This window comes from Oryzias latipes, chromosome 23 (assembly GCF_053564925.1).
Source record: "Oryzias latipes strain Hd-rR chromosome 23, Olatipes_Hd-rR_3.1".
NCBI lineage: Eukaryota > Metazoa > Chordata > Actinopteri > Beloniformes > Adrianichthyidae > Oryzias > Oryzias latipes.
Window position 1 is genome coordinate 16,243,764 of NC_136259.1, and position 13,257 is coordinate 16,257,020.

General features: G+C 38.0%; 2 long non-coding RNA genes across 2 annotated transcripts in view; both read left to right on the plus strand.

Annotated features, from left to right (window-relative positions):
* Positions 1-6,248: 6,248 nt before the first annotated feature.
* On the plus strand, positions 6,249-7,888 carry LOC111946969 (uncharacterized). Its single transcript, XR_013653807.1, has 3 exons — positions 6,249-6,342; positions 7,624-7,671; positions 7,752-7,888. It is a non-coding gene; the product is annotated as an uncharacterized LOC111946969 (long non-coding RNA).
* Positions 7,889-11,323: 3,435 nt separating this feature from the next.
* The window catches only part of LOC144989554 (uncharacterized), a 50,714-nt gene continuing 48,780 nt past the window's right edge, over positions 11,324-13,257 (plus strand). The window contains exon 1 of the long non-coding RNA XR_013653803.1: positions 11,324-11,461. This is a non-coding gene — a long non-coding RNA (uncharacterized LOC144989554). The remainder of the gene's footprint in view (positions 11,462-13,257) is intronic.

Genomic DNA, 13,257 nt, shown 5'->3' on the forward strand with positions numbered 1-13,257 from the left:
TGCTGACATGCAGTAAACCTGAGACTTACGGGGCCCCTGGGGGTCTGGGGCCCTGAGGCAGTTGGCCACATTGCCTGAGTGGTATAATGAACGGACAGCAGACAAATCAGGGTTTTTAGGCACTGTCACTCATTGCAGAACATCCTGAGCTGAGAAGAACTTTATCTTAGAGTCCAAATGTGAGTGGACTTCTGAACAAAAAGAAAGCAAAGCTCTTTCGATACTTTTTGAGGTATTTCTTTCTACGATCTTTGTTTTCAAAGACATCCAAGCAAGAAAAGTTTCTACAATTTGGGGAACTTTAGCTGTCTCTCATGGTGTTTTTAATGGAAAAAGTCATTTGGCCCCTCAGGGTCCCCTGTGTATTCCACCTTTAATGCTATAAATTGAGCTCAACACCCAGGTCAGAGGGGCTCTGATTTCATCTGTGACCCCTTCGCTGCAGATGATACTTGAACGGTTGAAGACTTTAATGCTAATTAACATTTTTCTCTTTGTTTGCTGTTGTATTTTTTATTATCTTTTCCCAAAAGAAATTACACATTATGTGCAAATCTGAACATTTTCCTTTAATGTAAATACAGATTTTACTTTGAGTTACTCCTCATGATAAGATGTATGTATCAGCAGGACAGTACAGAAAAAAACAAGGTGAAAAAAGCAATACATAGGTAAACTACTAATACAAAATGCAAAAATGTTTCTGTATTAAATTAAAAAATCGTATATAAATGCAATAATTGAGAAAATAAAAACATTTTAAATTGTTATTTCTGCATGTCTTGTTGAACTAATCTCATGTTTCTAGAGTTATTAATTAAAAAAACCTATTTATTAATACTGTGAGCCTTTTTTCTTCCTATCCAAGATAACACTTGCAGAACCATCAAAGCAGCTTAATTTGAACAGAAGAAGGTTAACGGAATGCCACCTTTGTGGGGAGCCATCTAGATGGAGATCAGTGAGTCTGTTGGAGGCACCAAACGTTGGCCGGATTGAACAACCTGGTTCAGGATGAATTATATTTCATACCTGAAGATTGATTAGACGTTGTTGTGTGGATGCGGTGCATGTGTGTGTCCTCCACAATGTGTGTAAGCTGATGCTGTCATGAAATAGCCCCTTGGCCCCTCTCCTGAATTTGTTTACTCTGCACTGGGCATGAGAGTAGGTGGCAAACAGATGGGCATCCATGAATTATGGAAATTAGAGGCATTGATTAACCACCACACACTCTGCTGGATAAAAGTAACTCTAGGGCTGCCAGGTTGTGTGGTGCACCGGGCTGTGGCATCAGGCAGTCAGGAGTGAGATTGATCTGATGCTTCAATTGATGTTGTTTATTGTGTAGTCTATAAAACCAAAAAGAACAAGTAGCCCCTTTTAGTGTAGTCCAGACAAAGTGGAAATTAAAAGAGAAAAGTGGTGTTTTTATGCGCTACATTTAAGAAACGTCCTGGAAATTAATCAGCAATAAATCAACACTCACACATGACTCAAACATCTGGAGGACTGTTTTTAACAGAAAATGTCAAAAAGTTGTTTTTTTATCACAATCTCCAGCAACTCATACAAGAAGGTGTCAACAGTACAAACATATTTATATAAAAACATTTGAAAATTTTTTTAATGAAACCTGCAGTTTCAGCATCCCTCTCCACTCACGTTAATTGTGGGGTTCCTCAAGGTTTTGTTCTAGGATTTCTCCAACTTTTCTTGTAGATATTTCCAAATATACTTTTTTTCAGCAAATTTGTTAAGATAGAGTGTGAGGTTGTCTAATTGCTACGATCAGAGCCACCAAAAAGTCAGCTCTTCTTGCCTTTTAGGGTTTGACACATGCTTTTGTTTCTTCATACTTTTATTGCTGGATTGGTCTGTGAATGGTCAGTTAGTGATGGGCAACTCCAGGCCTCAATGGCATGATTTCCAGATATCCAGGCACCACTCATGACTGATTACCTGGTTCAGGTGTGTCAAGCCAATTAGAACTTGCCAGAGCAGGGTATGTTGGAAAACATACAGGAATGTGCCCCTCGAGGCCTGGAGTTGCCCATCCCTCAGCGCAAAAAGAGGTAGCCAAAAAAAAAGGAAAATAACACTCATCTTCAGAAGACAATGACTAGAAAGCAGTAAAATTATCTCTCCTTGCTTTTACTAAACAAGGAAAATATAGAAACAAGGAGTTCCACACAAGCATTCAAAAAGTGTTTTGTTTTGTTTTTTGTCAATGTAATAAGTGGAAATTACTCATTTTTGAGCAAAATAAGAATACAAACCTGTTGGCTCATCACACGCATGCATGCACGTCTAAGAGGAAATTTAGACACACCCATGAACCTATGAAGCATGTTTTTGGACTGTGGGAGGAAACCAGATAAACCCCACACATGCACAAGGAGAACATGCAAACTCCATGCAGAAAGGTCCCAAGCCAGGATCCCAACAAGGGCCTTCTCACTGTGAGGCCAGAGTGCTAACCACTGTCCCCATGTGCAGTTCCTGTCAACATTTCTTGAACTTGTAAATTTTACTTGAAAATGTAAATTCAATGGCATGCAGCTTTTCTGCATATTTTTACATCTATCAACAAAAAAGAACAATTCTAAAAGAAAACTTTATAACATAATAAAGGGGCATGTTCAAACCTTCAGGCAAAAAAACGATCATAAACGTTGCAGTTAAAACCAAGTGAAGAGATTTAATGTGGCGTCTCCATATTATGACGTAGTCCTGGTAATTAAATGCATTTAGATGTCTTATGAATGTGTCTTAAATCGTTTTTTTTTCTAATGTCAAGAGCACGGAGCAAAAAGTTTTGGACTCATTAAGAGCTAGGATGTAGAAATAAGGAGTCAAAACAACTTAAAGTAAAAGGTTTTAAAATGTCTTAACAACAAGGTTTTAAATCTTTGCATTTGTTTTGCAGTGCACTTCACTCAAAAAGGATTTTTTTAAATTAATTAGCTTTTAGGTCAATAAAAAGGCCAGCCCCTCTCAAATACTTCTGACCTCATCACATATAGATCCTTTCAGGTCTGGGTCATTATACCTAAACAGAAATCTAAAAGCAGAATGACCAGGCTTTGTTTTAGATCACCAGAAAATGGAGGACCAAGCTCAAAAAACAATAACAAAGATGGGATTTTTACTGGATTTTAAGCCAACAGGAGAGTTTTGTGTGATTTTCTTTGACATTTTTTTAAATACTTAAATTCCTGAAATAATTTAATTTATATTTTTGGTTTAATTGATTAATTAATAGTTTAATATTAAGAATATTTAGTATTTCAAATTTTTTGAGTAGTTTTGCTTTTATATCATTTTAAAAGTTTGGAAGAATGACACGCCAGTAAAAATTTAAAAAAAGAAATCATTTTGCTTTAACCAGTCAAGTCCTTCTTAACCTCTTGACCCATATTAATAGAAATATGCACCAAACCACTTATGGTCCAAAAATTACCTTAATTTAGCATCTAGTTGAAAGCAAAAACAGATAAATTTTTGTTTCATATTTATTTTTTTTCGCTGCAAATAAATGTAGGCATCGAGGGGTTAAATCTTCCCATTGCTACAAGACACATTTTTCAAGAATTTTCATGTCTTGTTGAAAATATGTTGAAAAAAATCTCTCCTATTAATTTAAAAAATTCATAAAAATTACTTTTTATTTTTCAAGTGTATTGCTCTGAGGAAAGTCTGTTTTCTGCAACTCTGGTCCCGTTTCACCAAATTCTTCCCAACAAGCTTAAGTTAAAATTTTAATTTATATTTCCATCTACTTCAAATCCAAAAGTGAATCCTGACTGGTCCAATTATTTTGAGTTATGCAGAATATTAACAGTCAAATTGGCTCAGACTAGAAAATATATTACAATTGGTTTTTGCCTGTCTTAGTTCACTTCAGTATTATAACTCACCTTTTAAGACATGTCTAAAATTCTCAACTTGTTAATTCTGTAGCATGCTGCCAGATAATTAATCATACAGCCGATATGGAAATCGTTTAATTTTTTTAGAAGTTGTTTTCATCAAATGGGGTTTGATTTTTTTGTTTTACTTTTAATCAAAGGTCCGTTGCAAAGTATTTGATTTCTTTGAAACAGCTAGCAATTATCCAGGCTCTCCAGCAACACCCCCACTTCACTATATGATACCCCTGGCCCCTCATCCAGTCTTTCGCCCACACCATCAGCTGTCCACACACACATCAGCACTGTCCCCATCTCTCCATTTTCATAAATGAAGAGAGACAGCCTTATCCCGGAACCAACACGGAAAAGCAATTAAAAAGGAATTAAGAGTGTGCAGGGAGAAATTGGATATGATACCCGACGCCTATTGTAAATGTCAACGTTATTACGGCGTTGTTGTTTCCCATTCCTTTAGCCGCCTTGGCCGTTTGCAGGAGTGACACTCCATAGTTCGGTGGACTTAATGAAGCTGTCCCAGCAGCCAAGGTCTTGGTGTATAAGGTGAAGAGTGCTGCTTATCCTTTTCTGCATGCAGCTTCATTAAGATCCGTTTTTGCCGTTGAATACCCCCTCCGTTCCCCCCTCCACCTTCTCGTCTGTCTCTGTCCTCAAGCAAATGTCCGTTAAACTTATTTAACACAGTTTTCCTGCTGCTCTGTCATTTGGTGCGTTGCTGCTGGTTTATAATTGTGTTTTCGGCTCGGATTACACTGTAGGGGTGAGGGGGGTGGGGGTGGCTGGGGCTCAGACGAGTGTTTATTCTGGAAAAACAGTAATTAAAACAAGCAACTAAAAGTTCATTTTGACACCTGTTACTGCAATTTTCTTTTTTTTTTTCCGGTAGGATTGTAACCAAAATGGAAAATCATGAAGACGCTTTAGAATTTGCTACAGAAAATCTTCCCAATGTACTGATGGCAAAGACAGTTACATGTAAATCAACAAAATTATCCTGTAAAAAGATCAATTAAAGACCTACTCTGAGGAAAATTATGTTTTTGATGCTTTAACATGCTCTTGTGGCACTTTTCTCACAATAGAGGACATATGTAAAGAAAATTAAGATTAAAATAGTGTTTTTGAGTATTTCTTTATTCTATTGGTTGAGAATCAGGAGCAGACGATGAAAGGCTGTTTAAAAATCGTACGTACCAACCACATTTGGCAGAGCACAAACTCTTTGCTCCACTCCATCCTGATGCATCCAGTTGGAGATGACTAGATTTATATACGTCTTCTTTTTCCTCGTCTGAGCTGACATCTGGCTCAAAACCGTACGGCTGGATTGCTCCATTTTGATTGAACAGGTAATGTATTTTGGGGGTTTTGAGGGACTGTAAGCTAGCGGGAAAGCGTGTAAACAGATGGATGATGGGAAATAGGGTTGAGCCAACAGTTCCACCCACAACTAAAAGGTAAATGTCTAATGAATTCCTGCCGCTCTGCAGAAACTATGTCCTAGAAAACAACACAGTTTTTTTAAGTGAGCTAAAAACTACATAATCATAATAAAATAAATGTTATGAAAACTTTGTGTTTAAAAAAACTAAGCCATCTGTCTTTTTTAGTGTAACCTGACATGATAATTCTTTTCAATTAATAAAACAGGATATTTTTTCTCAAACACAGTTACAGATAAATGACAGTGACAAGCGGCTGTTTAAATTTCCATTCAGTTTCTGTTGATTTCTTTCCAAGACATCACCGAAAACATAAGAAGTGATTCTAAAAGCACGTGAAAAGAATTACACTAAGATCAGACTCGAACGTGGCTGTCTGTTTAACTCTTCTATGGGAATGTCTTGTTTAATTGAGCTTAACTTCCATAAGGGACTTTTTTTTTTTCCCCCGCCTTGTAGCTTAGGCTTAAGTGACTTTGCCATTCCATTGAGTTACACCTTCATGGAGATTTCTACAAGTAAAATGTCCCAGAAGAAGGGCTTTGGCGCTGCTTTTTCTACAGTCTGCTTTAAATTCCTGCAGACGTTTACCGAGTGCAGCCACAGTCTACTGCTGGCCTCCGAGCAGCTCCGCTGGAGCGATGTGGGGTTTAAATGCTTTCCTCGGGGGGCACCAAAGTGTTGTTTGTGAAGGAACTGAAAGTGCTTTGTTTTCCACACCAAGACATTCATGATATTATCTGTCCCAAAATCTCACAGAAGCACCAGTGAGAAAAGAAGCTCCATAACGGGCTGCAAGATACCTTCAACCTGACCGACAGGCATGTGTGTGTATGCATTTCTCAGCTTCCTTTGTTCTCTGTCTCCTGTCTTACAGTCTGCCTGGTGTGTCCCAATTGATCGGGCTGTATAATGGAAGTGGATGACAGCCACATCTGAAGTCAAGAGATGAAAGACATCATTTACAAGTTGGTGGCTGCTCCCCCTGCTTCCTGATTTCTTTGCAAACTCCCTCCATGGCACACAAAACACACACCAGCAGACTTCGGCATCATATGAGACTGAATCACACCAAGGAAAATTAATGCTTCACTTGCTCTTATTGAGTGGCACACAATTCATTGTTAATGTAATGAACACAGCAAAAATTTAAGACTTAAGCAAGAAAGAAAAACCTTTCTCAAGAAAAAATTTCTTATTTTCTGTCCTGCAAGACAATAAATCTTATTAAGATAGGTTTTCAATAGCAAAAAAAAAATAGTTTAAGAAAATGGGTCTTGGTGAATAGAGTTTTTATCTTACAAGAAACATTTTTCTTAACTACTTGCAAATTTCTTTTTTATTATTTAAAGAAAATCTGCTAAAGGGGACCTTAGAAATGTTTAACTTATTTCTAAGAGGCTTTTCTGCAATGAAGAATTCAAACAGTTATAGGTCTGCTATGAAAACATGCAATATGACCATAATACACAATGTGAGGAAAAAAAGAAGAAATTACAATCTTATATCATAGTTCTTAATATTTTCTCACAATTGTTTATTGTTATTTGTGTGTCTGATCCAATTTTGGTTAAAAAATAAGTTTTTCTCTGCGTATAATTTCACATCAGGGATCAGAGACCAAAATCAGTGCTTATTCTTGAACCCAATTCTGCTGTGACTGAAACCTTTGGAAATACTTTATAATAAGGGTCCCTTTGTTAATGTTATTTGGTGTATAGTTGGGCATTAACTACTAAATTAAGTGTTAACAGGATTTTAGGGCTTTTCTAAGTGTATTACTTATTACATTAGTAAACAGTTAACTAATGTTTTTATTCAACCTTACCGTTCTTAATACATTATAAAGCAAAAATAATACGATACCTATGCAATTTCTTATGTGTGTTATGTATGCATCAACAATATGTTAGCTGATATCAATATAAAGTCTTAATGTTTGATGTAAATATTTCCCCTAAGTGTTACAAAATCCTTTAGTTAATTGTCTTGTACGGACTTGTTATGTTTATTGTTTAACTTCTGATCAAATCTTCACCTTGAGCTCTGAAACTCAAGCTAAATCTAAGATGCGTTTTTTTAAGACACAAATATTCTCAAATACAAAATAATTAATTTTGGGAACAAAGTGTTCAATTTCTAATCCAAATGTATCTAATCCAGGACTGAAAAAATGCCTGAATGAGTTTTTCAATACAATACATGTTTTTATTCGAGTTAATCATACTTTCTTATTGATATTTCCCAAGAATCCTTCATGAAAAGGAATAAGTCAGTTGGTGTCCTGAATAAAATAAGTAAGAATAGCTACTTTTTTCACGTTTCAGAGCAAGAGAACTTGTTTGTCATTCTTCTCTTGCTTTTTCCTCTCTCTCAGCACCTTCGTCGCAATTCCAAGAGGAAGTCTTTTTCATCCAGTCACCAGGGCGATAACCTGCCAGGCCTCATCGTGTTGCCTTAATATCTGCCGTTCCGATTCCTCTGCATCCAACTGCACTGCGCCTCCTGGCATTCAGCAGCGCCATTAGGGCTCAGACTACAACCTTCACTGGTGTCAACCCTCTGCACCTTTCCTTGATGCCCTTGAGCGGTAATTGGTGAATCCCCCCCAGAATCTGACTTGAGGGAACAGAAATCCACAGCTCCCCAATCAGCCGTCTGTCAGTCATTCTGCCAACTAAACTAAAGCAGGGGATAACTAACAGGCTGAGATCGGAATTTAAGTTAGTGAGACATAAATCTTTCCGACAAGTTTGTGCTTGGCAACAGGGCTATCACCAAATTGGAGGGTGGGGATGGTGCCAACATGGTGGATGGGGAGAATATGTAATTTGTGCTCCACGGTGAAAAATGATGTGCAGTTTTCTTGCACTAAATATGTAAAAAGAGACAGAACATTTAGAAAAAAAAGTGAATTGACGCGAGCTCTGGTTCAGCAATTTTAAACTCCTGGGATTCAAAAAAACAATTTTAGCAAATTTAACCCTGTTAAAGTCCACTACATCAATAACATATAAGACTTGATAGAAAATTCTTTTTTTTTTGGAATGAACATGTTTTTTAAACCCCTTTAATGAAATTTGATTTAATTAAATTTAAGGATTTTTTTAGAAAATTGTACCAGTTATAACAAATTGGGTGATTTGGTAAGTTTTTGCTCACAACAATGTTAGTTTAAGATACAAAAATACTAACTCAAATGGGGAAAAAAGCATCATATTACCCACTGTCTCAAATTCGATCCACACATATTTTTGACATTGTGAAATTGTAATATAAAGAATCAAGTGTCAACATATTTTACATTTTACTACAGCAAAGTCATGTCAAAAATAAGAAAAATAGATGAGTTATTTTGGCATAATGTTTTGAAAATTGACAAATTGACAGGAATTACAGCTTCGCGCAGGCAGCCATTTTAAAATGACCAGAAAAATGTCCATCTACTGCCTCTAGTGGAATAATGATGAACTACAGGGGAGAAAATATGGACCAACAATGGGTTTTCAGGAAAAATTTGAATCATGCTGATGAGATAGGGGTTTCAGAAATGTGTGTTTCAAGTAAGATGCAAATGGTTAAATAAGGTATAAAAAAAAATTTCTCCAAAGATATCAACTGCAGAGTGGTTGTTTGTTGCACAGAAATGTTCTGAAAAGCTGGATAACCCTCAGTGTCCTCCCTGCAGAAGTGTCATTTTAATCATGACTCTAAATCTGCGCTGGGTCTACAAGCAGCTGACCTTGTCTCCTGACCCTTACACCGGGGGAGGCCATCAAGAAACACGGCAGCTCGGTGGGATCGATATGGAATTAGATGATTCACAAGTCATATTGCTGCTGCTTGTCGATTTCACAGGAAGGAGCACGGCTGACAGTAATCCCATTCAATGGTGATTAATGCCACAAAATGATGATCTGCAACAACACAATCCCTCTCAGTCCTCTCGGGAACACTCGCGGCTTCTTCTAAAGCAAACACTCCTGTCTGCAGCACATACCTCGGATTTGCTGTGTATCTCGTTCCCGCAACAAGTAAAAGAATTGACACAAAAATAGTCTGACTATGCATTTATTTGTATTTAAAATGCTTAGAGGAAAGTGTTAGAAAAAAGAACAAAGATTCCTGGATGAAAGTTTGACAAACGGTTGACAGCCCTTCCTGTCAGACTCCTGTGGACTGTCTGGTTTTACCAATACTTGATAACACAGCAACTACGCTGAGGTGGGGAAGGGCTCTGATTAGCTTTATCTACGGTGCTGATAAGAACTGATAACAGGCTTTTAATGGGCTGATTTAAAGCAGCACTTGTGAGAAAGGTGCCTTTCATAAACCGACCGTATAGATAAACAAAAGTGCCAGGAATACAATTTTAAAAATTCCCAAATTGCAAGAAATATCAATACATCTATCCAATTTTATCTACCTACTGGTAGTAATGTCCAAGACTTTTTGACTTATACTTATAAACCTTAAAACACCCAAATATTCTCTGTGTCAAGTAATGCTTTTCTAATAAAAAGGTTATGTGAAGTGGTGACTCATGTCCATCTTCATCCAATATGGATTTTTTGTTGCACTCTTACCAATCCACTCAATAAATGAAACAAAATCCACAGAAAGCCGAAAACTGGAAAAAAGTTGGAGTGGGGGGGATCACCAAAGTCGTGGAGATTAATGATCCGTTGAAAATCCATCGAATATCCATCAAAAAGAGTGATGGACCAACCAGGAGACTGGTCCACACGGCCGAACCACGCTGACAGTGGAGATAAAATATTAATGCAGGACGGTTTATAATGTCTTGGAAATGTTGTGCATAATATTTTTCCAGCATTCGGGGAGGTTTCTGCTTTCTCTCCTGGCATCATGCGGCACTCACATGCTGAGCTGTGCCCACATTAAAATTCAGATTGATCAACAGTTTCCCATAATTCATTTCTCCTCTGGTGGGAACACTGTCACAAAGCATAAGTGGCCATCTAGTTGTTTGATGAGCATGATAATTATTTTAGCCATATGCCAAAGCTTTCCCCAGCTCCTGATGTGAGACCAACGCCCGTCAGATGCTGCAGACACTCTGACGAGCGCCAGAATTCTCCTCATTCTTCATTTACATTCATTATTTTTTCAACAATTCTTTTTGATCTTGGTCATTCCTTCAAAGCCCCTAAACCCCCCCCCCCCCACTCCATTTATGCCAGAGCCGGGGAAAGTGTCACTATGGAAACAAGGGGCAGAGGCAGCGGAGGGCTGTCTGTGGAGACGATGGGGGGATAGGAGATGAGGAGAGAAAAAGACAAGAAGCTGGCCAGTGCAGGAAAAAACTAGAGGGGTAACAAATTTCTCTTATTTGCCGCTTAAAACTAAATTCCTTCTAAGAGCGTTGTGATCCATGAAAGCCTCAAAGTTTCTAAAATAACACCCTCTGTTCTGAATCTTTGAAACACCAAGACTTTCTTTTCTGGAACCCTATTATAAAAACTCCAGGTTGTTTTCATGCTAGATAAAGAAGGGAATAATGAACTGACAGCAAATTAAGTTTTTCTCATTTCCTGCAACAGATGCATTCATCTTTTTGTCAGCTGATTGCATTTGATGAACTTCAGATGGAAAAAACGGAGTATTTCACATTTTTCAGAGCACAATTACCAGCAAACCAGAATTATTGGAGGTTAAAAAAATTGTGTTTAATGAATCACAGTTCCCTATCATGTGTCATAGTTTGAGCTTTCTGAACCATATAGTGGAAAGAGAGCAAAAACCTCGGCACCACTGAGCCCAAAGTGGCGATAAAAGCCTTGATTTTCTTTGTCACCCCTGAGTTTGAAGAGTAGGGTGGTGCAAGAGGTGCAAGACAAGAGACGAGAGAGAGCAGGTTAAAAAAAGGGGAGGAGTAGAAGGGTGGGGGGGGGAAGGGGAGGGATGTTTGATAGTGAGAGGAGCTTGAACGGGAGCAAAGGGAGCCAGAAGCAAGGAGGAGGCAGTGAAGGAGCAGCTCTCCTCCTGAGTCTCCATCCTGGGGAAGACAGAAGACGGAGAAGAGCCAGCCTCAGCGGTCCTGAAGTTGCGATCTTCCATTGTGAGGTATGTTACCTCTCCCCGCCTCCCTCCTCTCATTACCTTCCTTTTATCCTCACCGTGGAGCAGAAGCAGCAGTCGGGGGGGATTGTCAAGCGGTGTGTGTTTACTGAGACCCTGAAAAGTACAAGGCTGTTTTTTTAGCAGCAGATTGCTCTGTGTTAAATTGGAGGACACGAAGTGTTTGTGATCAGATGAGGCAAAATGGGATGTGATTTATAAAAATGTCAGGGGTATTTCTGCCGAGGCAGCTTCTTTGACATTTGAAAACTGCTTACATTCACTCCAAACATTGTGGGTCTTGGAACAGCATGACCTAAGCTTACAAAGGACAGTGAAAGAACTGTTCTGTTCACACAATTGGTACAGATGATGCTTCTGTTCAATCTGTGCTTTTAAATGGCATCTCAATTGATCTGAAAATTAACATTTTTTCTTCAAACAACAAAGATTACTTATTTAAAACTACATTTTGACCCAAGGAACTCTCTGCTTCCCTGACCCGAGTCTCCCTGAGTATTTGTCAGCCACGCACTTCATTTGTGTCATTAAGTGCAGTTTAATGTCAGCGCACACATTGGCCATATCGATCAGCTGGGCTGCTCCCAGGGGTCCAATAACCCAAACCAGCTATTAGTCTTCATTTTTGAATCATGATCAACATGAGCAGATCCCATTTCAGAGGAAGCACAGAGTCTTTGTGCAGATGTCGTGATGTCATTCTAACAGGATCCTCTCCAGCCTATAGAGAAAAGGGGCTTTTACCACAGATTAAAGTTACAAAGTGTCTCCAATCTGAGCATTCGGAGAGACAACTCCGCTCTTTGGTGTGAAGGCTGTGTTGTGTGGTTTTCTGTCTTTGACGCTAGGATGTGGAGGGAAGTGTGTCACTTCACGATGCATGATGTCAGCTTATATTAGATGCTTCAGCTTATTTTAAAGCCAATCGTAACATGTGAGTCAGAAAAACTAATGTCACGTAAGAAGAAATCCATTTAAATACTAGTTTAGATCAAGTTTTTATAAAAATTAAGTATTTTTGCGGTAATCGTAATATCTTTTTTTTATTTTTGCTGACTTTTTTTTTCAACTTAACTTGAGAGTTGTGGGTTATCCCTGTTTTGTCAGACTCTTCTTTTCAGCAATAATCTATTAATATATTCATTAAAAATGCCAAGAAGCTCAGAAAAAAAGGTTTTCTGTAGCAGACTTTTGAAAATCTGTTGGCTGTAATGATTCATTTTAACAATGATTTGATTCATTTCGGAACTTGCGGTTGCTGGTACGATTCATGTTCGATGTTGGTTCATTTTCAACAATCGGTTTCGATCCGGTTCACTGACCTAAAATGCATCTATATTCTAGTACGATAACGATAACCTAGTACGATAACCAATTGTAAATTATGTTATATGTTTACTAACAAATGGTAAATGGGGTATGTATTGGTATTCCAATTGGTAGTTTTTTATGTTATTGTAAAATAAACCCACTATGTCTCAATGCAAATTGTATTTTCTAGTATTATTGATTTAGTATTATTTCATTTTAAAATGATTTTATAATGGTATGGATCAATTTGATCAACTACTAGTCTCAGATCAATCTTGTTGGATCGTAGAAAAATAAATCAATTCATCGATTAATCGTTACATGCCTGCTGATCTCTTGTTGCTTTATTTTTCCCATTGCGCGGCACAAACAGGTTAAGAGACTGACAAGTACAGCAAGTGTAGTGTAACAGAAGATGCATGTATTCATGGCCTTCGGGCTGCATCCGTGAATGTGTGGACGCGCGTATG